This window comes from Rhinopithecus bieti, unplaced genomic scaffold, assembly GCF_001698545.2.
Source record: "Rhinopithecus bieti isolate Rb0 unplaced genomic scaffold, ASM169854v2 scaffold_21777, whole genome shotgun sequence".
NCBI lineage: Eukaryota > Metazoa > Chordata > Mammalia > Primates > Cercopithecidae > Rhinopithecus > Rhinopithecus bieti.
The window spans coordinates 568174-578904 of record NW_016810508.1 but is presented as its reverse complement, the minus strand read 5'-3'; the positions used below and the strand labels follow the sequence as shown (position 1 = coordinate 578904).

The 10731-nt window shown below is 45.1% G+C and overlaps 1 protein-coding gene across 5 annotated transcripts in view; it reads right to left on the bottom strand.

Moving 5' to 3' along the window:
• The window catches only part of PAK2 (p21 (RAC1) activated kinase 2), a 120696-nt gene that overhangs the window by 69560 nt on the left and 40405 nt on the right, over positions 1-10731 (bottom strand). The window contains exons 1-2 of one of the 5 annotated variants that reach the window (XM_017892218.1): positions 10351-10393; positions 10071-10183 (exon numbers count right to left, since the gene is read on the bottom strand). The exons of the other annotated variants lie outside the window; for them this stretch is intronic. The gene's annotated coding sequence lies outside the window, so the exon portion shown is untranslated. Of the gene's footprint in view, positions 1-10070; positions 10184-10350; positions 10394-10731 lie in introns of those variants that run through there. 5 annotated transcript variants of the gene reach the window in all.

Here is a 10731-nt window from a genome sequence, read left to right as displayed (position 1 = left end):
AAAGAAAGAAAGAAAAAAGAAAATTTGGGAGGCTGGATGCGGTGGCTCGCGCCTGTAATCCCAGTTACTCAGGAGGCAGAGGCGGAGGCAGGGGATTGCTTGAGGCCAGGAGTTCGAGCCCAGCCTGGCCAACATGGCAAAACTCCGTCTCTACTAAAAATGCAAAAAAATTAGATGAGCGTGGTGGTGTGCGCCTGTAATCCTACCTACTCAGTATGCTGAGGCAAAAAGAAGAAAAAAGAAAAGAGAAGAGAAGAAAAATTTGGGGTCAGTGCAGTGACTCACAGCTGTAATTCCAACATTTGGGAGGTCGAGGAGGGAGGAATGCCTGAGCCCACTAGTTAGAGACCAGCCTGGGCAACGTGGCAAGACGCTGTCTCCATTTTTAAAAATTAAATTAAATTAAATTAAATTAGAAATTGGGTATTAGCAACCGGGTGCAGTGGCTCACGCCTGTAATCCCAGCACTTTGGGAGGCCGAGGCGGGCGGATCACGAGGTCAGGAGATCAAGACCATCCCGGCTAACACAGTGAAATCCCGTCTCTACTAAAAAAGACTAAAAAATTAGCCAGACGTGGTGGCAGGCGCCTGTAGTCCCAGCTACTCGGGAGGCTGAGGCAGGAGAATGGCGTGAACCCAGGAGGCGGAACTTGCAGTGAGCCGAGATCGTGCCACTGCATTCCAGCCTGGGCCACAGAGCGAGACTCCCTCTCAAAAAAAAAAAAAGAAAGAAAGAAATTGGGTATTAGCTTGTAAAATTGACTTCTATCTGTATATATATATATTTTTTGAGACAGACTCTTGCTCTGTCACCCAGGCTGGAGTGCAGAGGCACCATCTCGGCTCACTGCAACCTCCACCTCCCAGGTTCAAGCGATTCCCCTGCCTCAGCCTCCCGAGTAGCTGGGATTACAGATGCCCGCCACTACGCCTGGCTAATTTTTTGTATTTTTAGTAGAGATGGGGCTTCACCATGTTGGCCAGGCTGGTCTCAAACTCCTGACCTCAAGTGATCTGCCCGTCTCGGCCTCCCAAAGTGCTGGGATTACAGGTGTGAGCCACTGCGCCTGGCACGAAAAAACGGACTTCTAAGATACGATATTCCATCAGAAAATCTCTTCCTAAAGGTCACTTGAAGAACACTAAAATAACGTTTATTTGACAAACTTATAAAGAAGTTATGCAAATAAACTTCATACAGTTGAAATACCAAAAGTAGAAAGTTTCTCCCAGTGTCTGTTTATAAAGTTGTATTATTACACCTAAAACCAATTGTTTTCTGCAAAGATACAAAAGCAGCAGCAGGCTGGGTACCGTGGCTCACGCCTGTAATCCCAGCACTTTGGGAGGTCAAGGCAGGCGGATCACGAGGTCAGCAGATAGAGACCATCCTGGCTACTGGCTAACATGGCGAAACACGGTTTCTACTTAAAAAAAAAAAAATATATATATATGTGTGTGTGTGTGTATATGTATATGTATACATATACATATATATATGTATACACACACACACACACACACACACACAATTAGCCGGGCGTGGTGGCAGGCGCCTGTAGTCCCAGCTACTCAGGAGGCTGAGGCAGGAGAATGGCGTGAACCCACGAGGCGGAGCTTGCAGTGAGCCAAGATCGCGTCACTGCACTCCAGCCTGGGCAACAGAGCGAGACTCCATCTCAAAAAATATTTTTTATCAAGCAGTTAACACTGGATCTCTTTGTAGACACTGGATGTGAGTGCCTTTCCTTTCTTTCTAGAATATAGAATATAGACAACAACACTTGTCTGTATTCTATTCTTTTCTAAAATGCACGGATACTGTTTTGCAATGAAAAGAGTAAGCGATCCTCAATTTAAAAAATCTACTCATCTTGGCCAGGCGCGGTGGCTCACGCCTGTAATCCCAGCACTTCGGGAGGCCGAGGCGGGTGGATCACGAGGTCAGGGGATCGAGACCATCCTGGTTAACACGGTGAAACCCCGTCTCTACTGAAAATACAAAAAATTAGCCAGGCATGGTGGCAGGCACCTGCAGTCCCAGCTATTCGGGAGGCTGAGGCAGGAGAATGGCGTGAACCCGGGAGATGGAGCTTGCAGTGAGCCCAGATCGCGCCACTGTACCCCAGCCTGGGCGACAGAGTGAAATTCTGTCAAATAAACAAACAAACAAACTACTCATCTTACAAGCTCTCTCTCAAATACTACTTTCACTGCCATGTGACCTCTCCTCTGTCTCTGCACTCCTACAGCAGTTAATATCATTCTCATGCCAGTTACTGATCTCGTGCCTCTCCATTCCAAATTCATCCTTTCTGTCCATTCTAAAAATGGATCTGGGGCCTTTAAGCACTTTTCCTTTGCCAGGGCATGATGCTAAGCTTTGTCAATACAGGGCGCTGGAGAGACATTACAGAAGAAAAGAAGTTTGGCTTCCTGGTTCCAGCTGTCACAAGACTCCTGATGGGCAGGCAGCTCCTCCAGCATCAGACTCTAATAGGGGAAGGTGGCCAGCAGCACTGAGTCTACTACCCCACACACTCCTTTTGGGCAGTTTTGTATCAGAGGTAACGATTCTCCTTGGCACCCTAAAGGGCAGATGTCAGCAACTTTTCCAACAAAGAACCACTAAATGGCAGAAACTTCTCTGCCATTCAGTGATTTACAACCATGCTCTCTCCAGTAAGGTCTGGACCTCCGCTCTGGGGAAAGGAAGAGCTCTTTCCCAGGCAGGGGGAGGGGTACCCTAGGGGTAGTAGCTTGCTTCTTACTTTTGCTATTCCAACATTCTTTAGAGCTCTATTTATTTTTTTACTGGCTAATCCCTCATTACTCAATTACCCTGTCATAGTGAATTACGTTTTTTCATGTTCAAATTACTGTATGGCTTCTCTCTCCTGACTGGACCCAGAATGACAGAGTCCCAACCAACCATATGGTACTTGCACACTTCCTTGAAATTCAGTTACCTGGCTTCTAACTTTTCTCTTCTTCTTTTTTTTTTTTTGAGACGGACTTTCACTCTTGTTGCCCAGGTTGGAGTGAAATGGCGCGATCTCAGACCACAGCAACCTCCGCCTCCTGGGTTCAAGCAATTCTCCTGCCTCAGCCTTACCGAGTAGCTGGGATTACAGGCATGTGCCACCACACCTGGCTAATTTTGTATTTTTAGTAGAGACGGGGTTTCTCCATGTTGGTCAGGCTAGTCTTGAACTCCTGATCTCAGGTGATCTACCTGCCTTGGCCTCCCAAAGTGCTGGGATTACAGACGTGAGCCACCGTGCCCGGCCCTAACTTTTCTTAAACTGGCTGGCAGGTAACACTTTCCATACATCTCTGTATCTATCTGACACTATTTAACATAATGCTTTTAACACAGAGGCACCAACAAACATTTAAACTCACACTTTGAATCAAGACTCATAAATATCCCATACACCTTCAGTAGTTTCAGGCCCTTATAAACAAGTAAACACTTTCTAATGACACATTTTGTTTCAAAATCTTCACCAGCAAAGCATAGACAATTTGGATAACATAAGAATGCATCCTTATGTATTCAAACTGCCCAAACTCACAGACCGGTCATGGTTACAGGCCATAATGTGGCTGTACATGAATGATGCCTACTTATTACTGTAGAAATTTGAACAATGTGGCTGTACATGAATGATGCCTACTTATTACTGTAGAAATTTGAACAATGAGGTAAGAAATCATGCTCAGAGTCCAGGTGCAGTGGTTCATACCTGTAATCCCAGCACTTTGGGAGGCTGAGGTGGGCGGATCACCTGGGGTCAGGAGTTCGAGACTAGACTGGCCAACATGGAGAAACCCTGTCTCTACTAAAAATACAGAAATTAGCTGGGTGTGGTGGTGGGCACCTGCAATCCTGCTACTCAGGAGGTTGAAGCAGGAGAATTGCTTAAATCCGGGAGGCGGAGGCTGCAGTGAGCTGAGATCGCATCAGTGCGCTCCAGCCTGGGCGACAGAGCAAGACGCTGTCTCAAAACAAACAAACAAAAAAACTGAAAATAACCCAGGTGTGCACCATCCCAGCTACTTGGGAGGCTGAGGCAGGAGGATCACTTGAGCCCAGGAGTTCAAGACTAGCCTGGACAATATAGAAGACCCTGTCTCTTTCATCCATACAATGGAATACCATTTGACTGTAAAAAGGAATGAAGTACTGATAGATGCCACAACATGGATGGACCTTGAAAACATGGTGTTAAATGAAAGAAACCAGTCACAAAACACCACATATTGTATCATTCCATTCATAAGACAAAAAATAGATTAGCGGTTATTTGTGGGGGGATATGAAATAAGGAGTGACTGCTATTCAGTGCAGTATTTCTCTCTGAAGTAATGTAAATATTCTGTAATTAGATAGTGGAGATGGCTGTATAACTTTGTGAATACACTTTAAAAACCCACTTAACTGGCTGGGCGCGGTGGCTCATGCCTGTAATCCCAGAACTTTGGGAGGCTGAGACAGGCAGATCATAAGGTCAGGAGTTTAAGACCAGCCTGGCCAGTATGGTGAAACCCCATCTCTACTAAAAATACAAAAATTAGCCGGGCGTGGTGTTGCGCTTCTGTAATCCCAGCTACTTGGGAGGCCGAGGCAGAAGAATCGCTTGAACCCGGGAGGCAGAGGTTGCAGTGAGTTGAGATCGCGCCGCTGCACTCCAGCCTCCAGAATGGGCAACAGAGCAAGACTCTATCTCAAAAAAAAAGAAAACCCATTTAACTGTATACCTTAAAGGGTGAATTTTACTCTCTATGAATATGTTTTTTTAAAATTTAAGGAATTTTTAAGGAAAAGAAAGAAACCACGTTGGGCCAAACATGGATGCAGAGAGCAAGAGAAATCGACCTGAAATAGAGGCAGAGGCAAGGATGAAGAGTTTGCCTCTGGTGAAGAAGATACTCTAAAAAATATGCTAGAGGCTCCCAGGGCAATGCGAAAAGAAGAGTTCTAGAAATAATCTGAAGAGTGGAAGCATCATTGGAATAATCAGACAGTCTCACAATGGGACTACTTCCACAGTGACAAAAACCATTTATAGTATTTGCTGTGTTCAGGAAAAGATCACTTGAATGACCTCACAGCCATGCCTTCTACCTTCTATGCTTACTCTTTATGCCTGAAAAAAAGGCTGATGACAGGCATCTGGATTATTTACTCTGCTAGTAACATTTCTATCCAGTGACAGAAAAATATGAGAATAAAATGTGTAGTTTTCCATTTTAATAAATTAACATCCTTGGATGGGTGTGGTGACTCATGCCTGTAATGCCAGCACTCTGGGACACTGAGGCGGGCGGATCACTTGAGGTCAGGAGTTCAAGACCAGTCTGGGCAACATGGTGAAACTGTGTCTCTACTGAAAAAAATATAAAATTTAGCCAGGCGTGATCACGAGTGCCTGCTGTTCCAGCTACTCAGGAGGCCGAGGCATGAGAATCACCCGAACCCAGGAGGTGGAGGCTGCCATGAGCTGAGATCGTGCCACCGCACTCCACCCTGGGCAATAGAGCAAGACACTGTCTCAAAATACAAAGTACAATACAATACAATACAATACAATACAATACAATACAATACAATACAAAACAAAACAAATACTATCACTTCATTCTCCTACTTAAAACCTTCTCATGGTTCTTAAGGTAAAGCCCAACAGTGCATCATCATCAGGCTCCTAACTTTCTAGACTCGTCTCATTTTAGTCTTTCCCTCTTTGGGCTTTAAGTTTTTTCCGTTCTTAACTGTTTCTTTAATGGCCATCGGAAGCTTTCGCACATGACCTCCCTGGACACAGGACTTTTAATGCTAAAACCAGGAAAGCCATGGACACACCAGAATGAACTGATGACTCTACTTTCTGTCCTCCACCTCCACCCGGCAAACACCTACTTCAAGTACTAGCTTAAATGTCATTCACTCAGGAAACCTCTGACACCTCTTCATTGCCACAAGCGTAGGTTTATTTCCTTTTATCTCAACATTCATCATGCTGGATTTGCTTTTTTAATGTCTGTCTTCTCTAACTACATACAAACTCCACAAGCACGGACCCAGTGAGTATCTATCTTGTTCACCATTACATCACCATCACACTGGACACTGTGCTTAGCCCAGAGTAGGTGATGAGTCATTATTTCTTGAATGAATACATCAGTGAATGAAAGGATTTCATCTGTGACAGCATCAGAATTAAAGGGTTTTTTCTTCTTTAGACTAGTGGAGACCCAGGCAAGTTTGAAGATACATTCACTATTCTATCTCTTTTAAGGTCACTATTCTAGAAAGCTAAGATGAATGAATGCTCCATTTATCTTGTTCATCAAAACTGACCCAGAAACCTCATCCCTTAAGCACCGTATGTTCAAGATGAGACCCCAGGTCATTAGTCTAAACTCTCACTATTCAGTCTCTAATGCAAGTACTCTCAGTATTTATAGCAGATCATCTTCCTAACCAGAAGATGGGATTCCAGGCAACAGGAACAGTAAGTATGATGTAGCTCATGAGACAGCAAGGAGATCAGAGGCCAGAGGTAGCAAGCAGTGGAAAAAAAAACTAGGCTGAGTGGGGCCAGAAAGATGCAGGTGCTGGGCAATAGGAAGCACCTGGAAATTCGAAGGGTTTGGTGTTAATAGTTTTTTCTATCCTTATATAATAAAAGTAGTACATGATCATCACAAAAACCTCAAACCAGAATAAAGTCTAAAATAAAAAAAGAATAACCCTAAGTCCACTTCTCAGAGATACCTGTTTTTGATATTTTCACACTAGAAGTTACTAAGCAGGGAAATGACATAGATGGAAAAAATAACAGAAACTCTTCGTAAATCTCTCCTGTTGGATACAGTGAGTTCTAGATTTCTCTTCAAAGAACCAGTATTGTCTTCCATTTTAAAGTTTAACTTCTGCATAGTTTCAGTAAACAACCTTTTCCACCACTTTTAATCAGTAGTTCACATCTGTTACCCTGGTCGCCTGCTCCGTCCTGACTCATCCTGGTCACCTGCTCTGACCTAAGTCACGTTTAGTTACCTGTTCCTAACCATCCTTCCCACTAAACTACTCACCCCGCCACTCTGGCTCATACCTCTGGTCTCTTTAAAACAGCCAACTGGAATTAGCTTAGACTGTGTGGTCCAACCCTAGCCAACAGGGGAACGACACAGCAGTAGGGGATTCCTGGATTCCTGTGTCAGGAATACGAACCCGTTCCCCTCCCTTGTTCAGGTGTGCTCTGACCATTGTTCCATCTGCGAGGAGCACCCTTTCTGCAAAAAGTAAAATTGCCTTGCTGAAAAAATTAAATTTATGCTTGAGTGCTCTTTGCCGCACCAAGGAACAAGTATTTTGTTTCTTTCTTTCTCTTTTTTGTTTTGTTTTTTTTTGTTGTTGTTTGTTTTTTTTGAGATGGACTCTTACTGTTGCCCAGGCCGGAGTGCAGTGGCACAATTTCGGCTCACTGCAACTTCCACCTCCTGAGTTCAAGCGATTCTTCTGCCTCAGCCTCCTGAGTAGCTGGGATTACAGGCACGTGTCACCATACCCAGCTAATTTTTGTATTTTTAGTAGAGACAGGGTTTCACCACATTGGGCAGGCTGGTCTCGAACTTCTGACCTCATGGTCCTCCCGCCTCGGCCTCCCAAAGTGCTGAGATTACAGGCGTGAGCTACCACACCCGGCCCAAGCATTTTGTTTCTAATACTCCTAGTTTATTCACTCATTCAAATATTTATTAAGTGCCTAAAAGAGTCTCAGTTTGGAGCTCACAAATAACAATGACTACTCTGAAATGAGTTAAGGAGCTGACAGGGCCCAGTGGAATGCACTGGAAAGGGGGACCCAGAGTTCCTATTTAGATGAGAGTAATTAAGCAAAAAAACCCAGAATTGGCTTTTGACAGATGAAAAGGAATTTGTCAGGCAAAGAGAGAGAGGAAGGGATCTGTATACAGAGGCCATAGGGAGTGTAAAGGCATTTTGTAATTCAAATGTGACCCTTTTTCTCTTTTTCTTCTTCCCCTTGGCTTTCACTCACATTAAAAAAGTGAAACAGGCCGGGCGCGGTGGCTCAAGCCTGTAATCCCAGCACTTTGGGAGGCCGAGACGGGTGGATCACAAGGTCAGGAGATCGAGACCATCCTGGCTAACATGGTGAAACCCCATCTCTACTAAAAAATACAAAACTAGCCGGGCGAGGTGGCAGGCGCCTGTAGTCCCAGCTACTCGGGACGCTGAGGCAGGAGAATGGCGTAAACCCGAAAGGCGGAGCTTGCAGTGAGCCGAGATCCGGCCACTGCACTCCAGTTTGGGTGACAAAGCGAGACTCTGTCTCTTAAAAAAAAAAAGTGAAACAATGACAAAGCGTGAAGGAAGTCACGTGGTGAGGCTCAGAAAATGCTTCAAAACTGCCTGACAGTAGGGAACAGGGAGAGAACAGGTCAGCAAAAAGAAAGATTACTAAAAAAGCTGGAAGAAGGGGCCAGGTGCAGTGGCTCACACCTGTAATCCCTGCACTTTGGGAGGTCGAGGCAGACAGATCATCAGCTCAGGAGTTCAACACCAGTCAGACCAACACAGTGAAACCCCGTCTCTACTGAAAATACAAAATTTAGCCAGGCATGGTGGCACGCACCTGTAATTCCAGCTACTAAGGAGGCTGAGGCAGGAGAATCGCTTGAACCCAGGAGGCAGAGGTTGCAGTGAGCCGAGATTGTGCCACTGCATTCCAGGCTGGCAACAAAGCGAGACTCCGTCTCAAAAAAAAAAAAAGAAAAGAAAAAAAAAGTCTGGGCGCGGTGGCTCACAACTATAATCCCAACACTTTGGGAGGTCGAGGTGGGAGGACCACCTGAGGTCGGGAGTTCGAGACCAGCCTGACCAACATGGAGAAACCCCAACTCTACTAAAAATACAAAATTAGCCGGGCGTGGTGGCACATGCCTATAATCCCAGCTACTCAGGAGGCTGAGGCAGGAGAATCACTTGAACCTGGGAGGTGCAGGTTGCAGAGAGCCGAGACTACGCCATTGCACTCCAGCTGGGGCAAGAAGAGCCAAACTCCATCTCAAAAAAAACAAAAACAAAAACAAAAAAGTCAGAAGAAGAAACGTGTAAACACTCTGAAGTCTAGTTTCCCCTAATTTTGGCCATGAACCCCAAATAGCAATTCAAAATGGAAAAATGGGGAAGGAGAGTCCATAGACATGAAAAGTTTTCAACCTCACTAGATTTATCAAACAGATGCAAAATGGAACAAGATACCATTTTCCTACTACCAAAGTGAAAATCTATCAATCTGAGGTAACATCTTTTATTGAAAGATGAAGATCAAGATTGATATTACTACTTAAGTGATGACCTAAGTTTCAAAAAATTGAAACAGGCTTACTCTAGTAAATAATTGTATCAAATCAGAAATCACCAATGTAGTCTGTCCCAAATCTCCACCAATACAATTTATATGAGATCTTTGAAGGATTTCAACTAGCTTTAAGGTCAACCATACTGAAAAAAGACTCGTGACCCAGCCATGCTCTGCCTCATAAAACAAAGTTCAACCATCTGCCTAAAAGAACATATGAAGATACCTTGTCTCTCTCCACTAGCCATCCCTTTATTTGGAGACTCCAGAGTCTATTTTGAAGAATCAAGGCGGAATTAAGAATTGGTCAGCCACTCCTTTGCTAAACAGATGCAGTTTTTGTGGCAGCCATAGTTCCTTATCTTCTCTGATGTCTCAACATACATTCAGGGATACTACCGGAGCAAATTCCAGAAAGCAAACCAGGAAGTGTGTGTCTGCGCCAGCGTGCAGGTAAGGTTCCAGCGAGGCGGGGCTGTGTAAGGGCAGGAAAACCGGAAGGACACCCTGCTTCCGAGGTTTAGTGAAGTAACAGGGAGAGTGTTATGTTGTGGGTGTAACATCAGAATCAGAAAACCCCTAACAGCAGCAAATGCTAGAAATCAGGGCCACTCTCATACATCAGCTCAGACTCACACAGACAGAAACAGGGTAGGGTAAGATCCTACTACCTTAGCCCAGAATACCATATGAAGAGGATATTAATCACTGGAAATCAGGCTGGGAGCTGTGTATTTATCCCTCGGCAATACATCTGAAATGGTTTCGTCAGAACTCCAGTCCCCTGTAGAGGCAAGGAAAACCCACACACATTTCTGACAAATGCACATCAGATAGGACGTAACAGTTACTGTTCAATGGTAAGTAAGCAGTAAGAAATCCCGCACTGATCCTAACAAGAGAAAACCACAAGGAAGATCACCCTTCCCACAAAAGCAGAACCTAACTTACTTCAGGAACTTCCCGTCACGATCTGGCAAACCACACAAAACAGGCCGCCTATGGAGAGGAGACCAGGATGAGATAAGATCATTCAAGAAAAGTGAGGCCGGGCGCGGTGGCTCAAGCCTGTAATCCCAGCACTTTGGGAGGCCAAGACGGGCGGATCATGAGGTCAGGAGATCGAGACCATCCTGGCTAATACGGTGAAACCCCGTCTCTACTAAAAAATACAAAAAACTAGCCGGGCGACGAGGCGGGCGCCTGTAGTCCCAGCTACTCGGGAGGCTGAGACAGGAGAATGGCGTGAACCCGGGAGGCGGAGCTTGCAGTGAGCTGAGAGCCGGCCACTGCACTCCAGCCTGGGCGGCAGAGCAAGACTCCGTCTCAAAA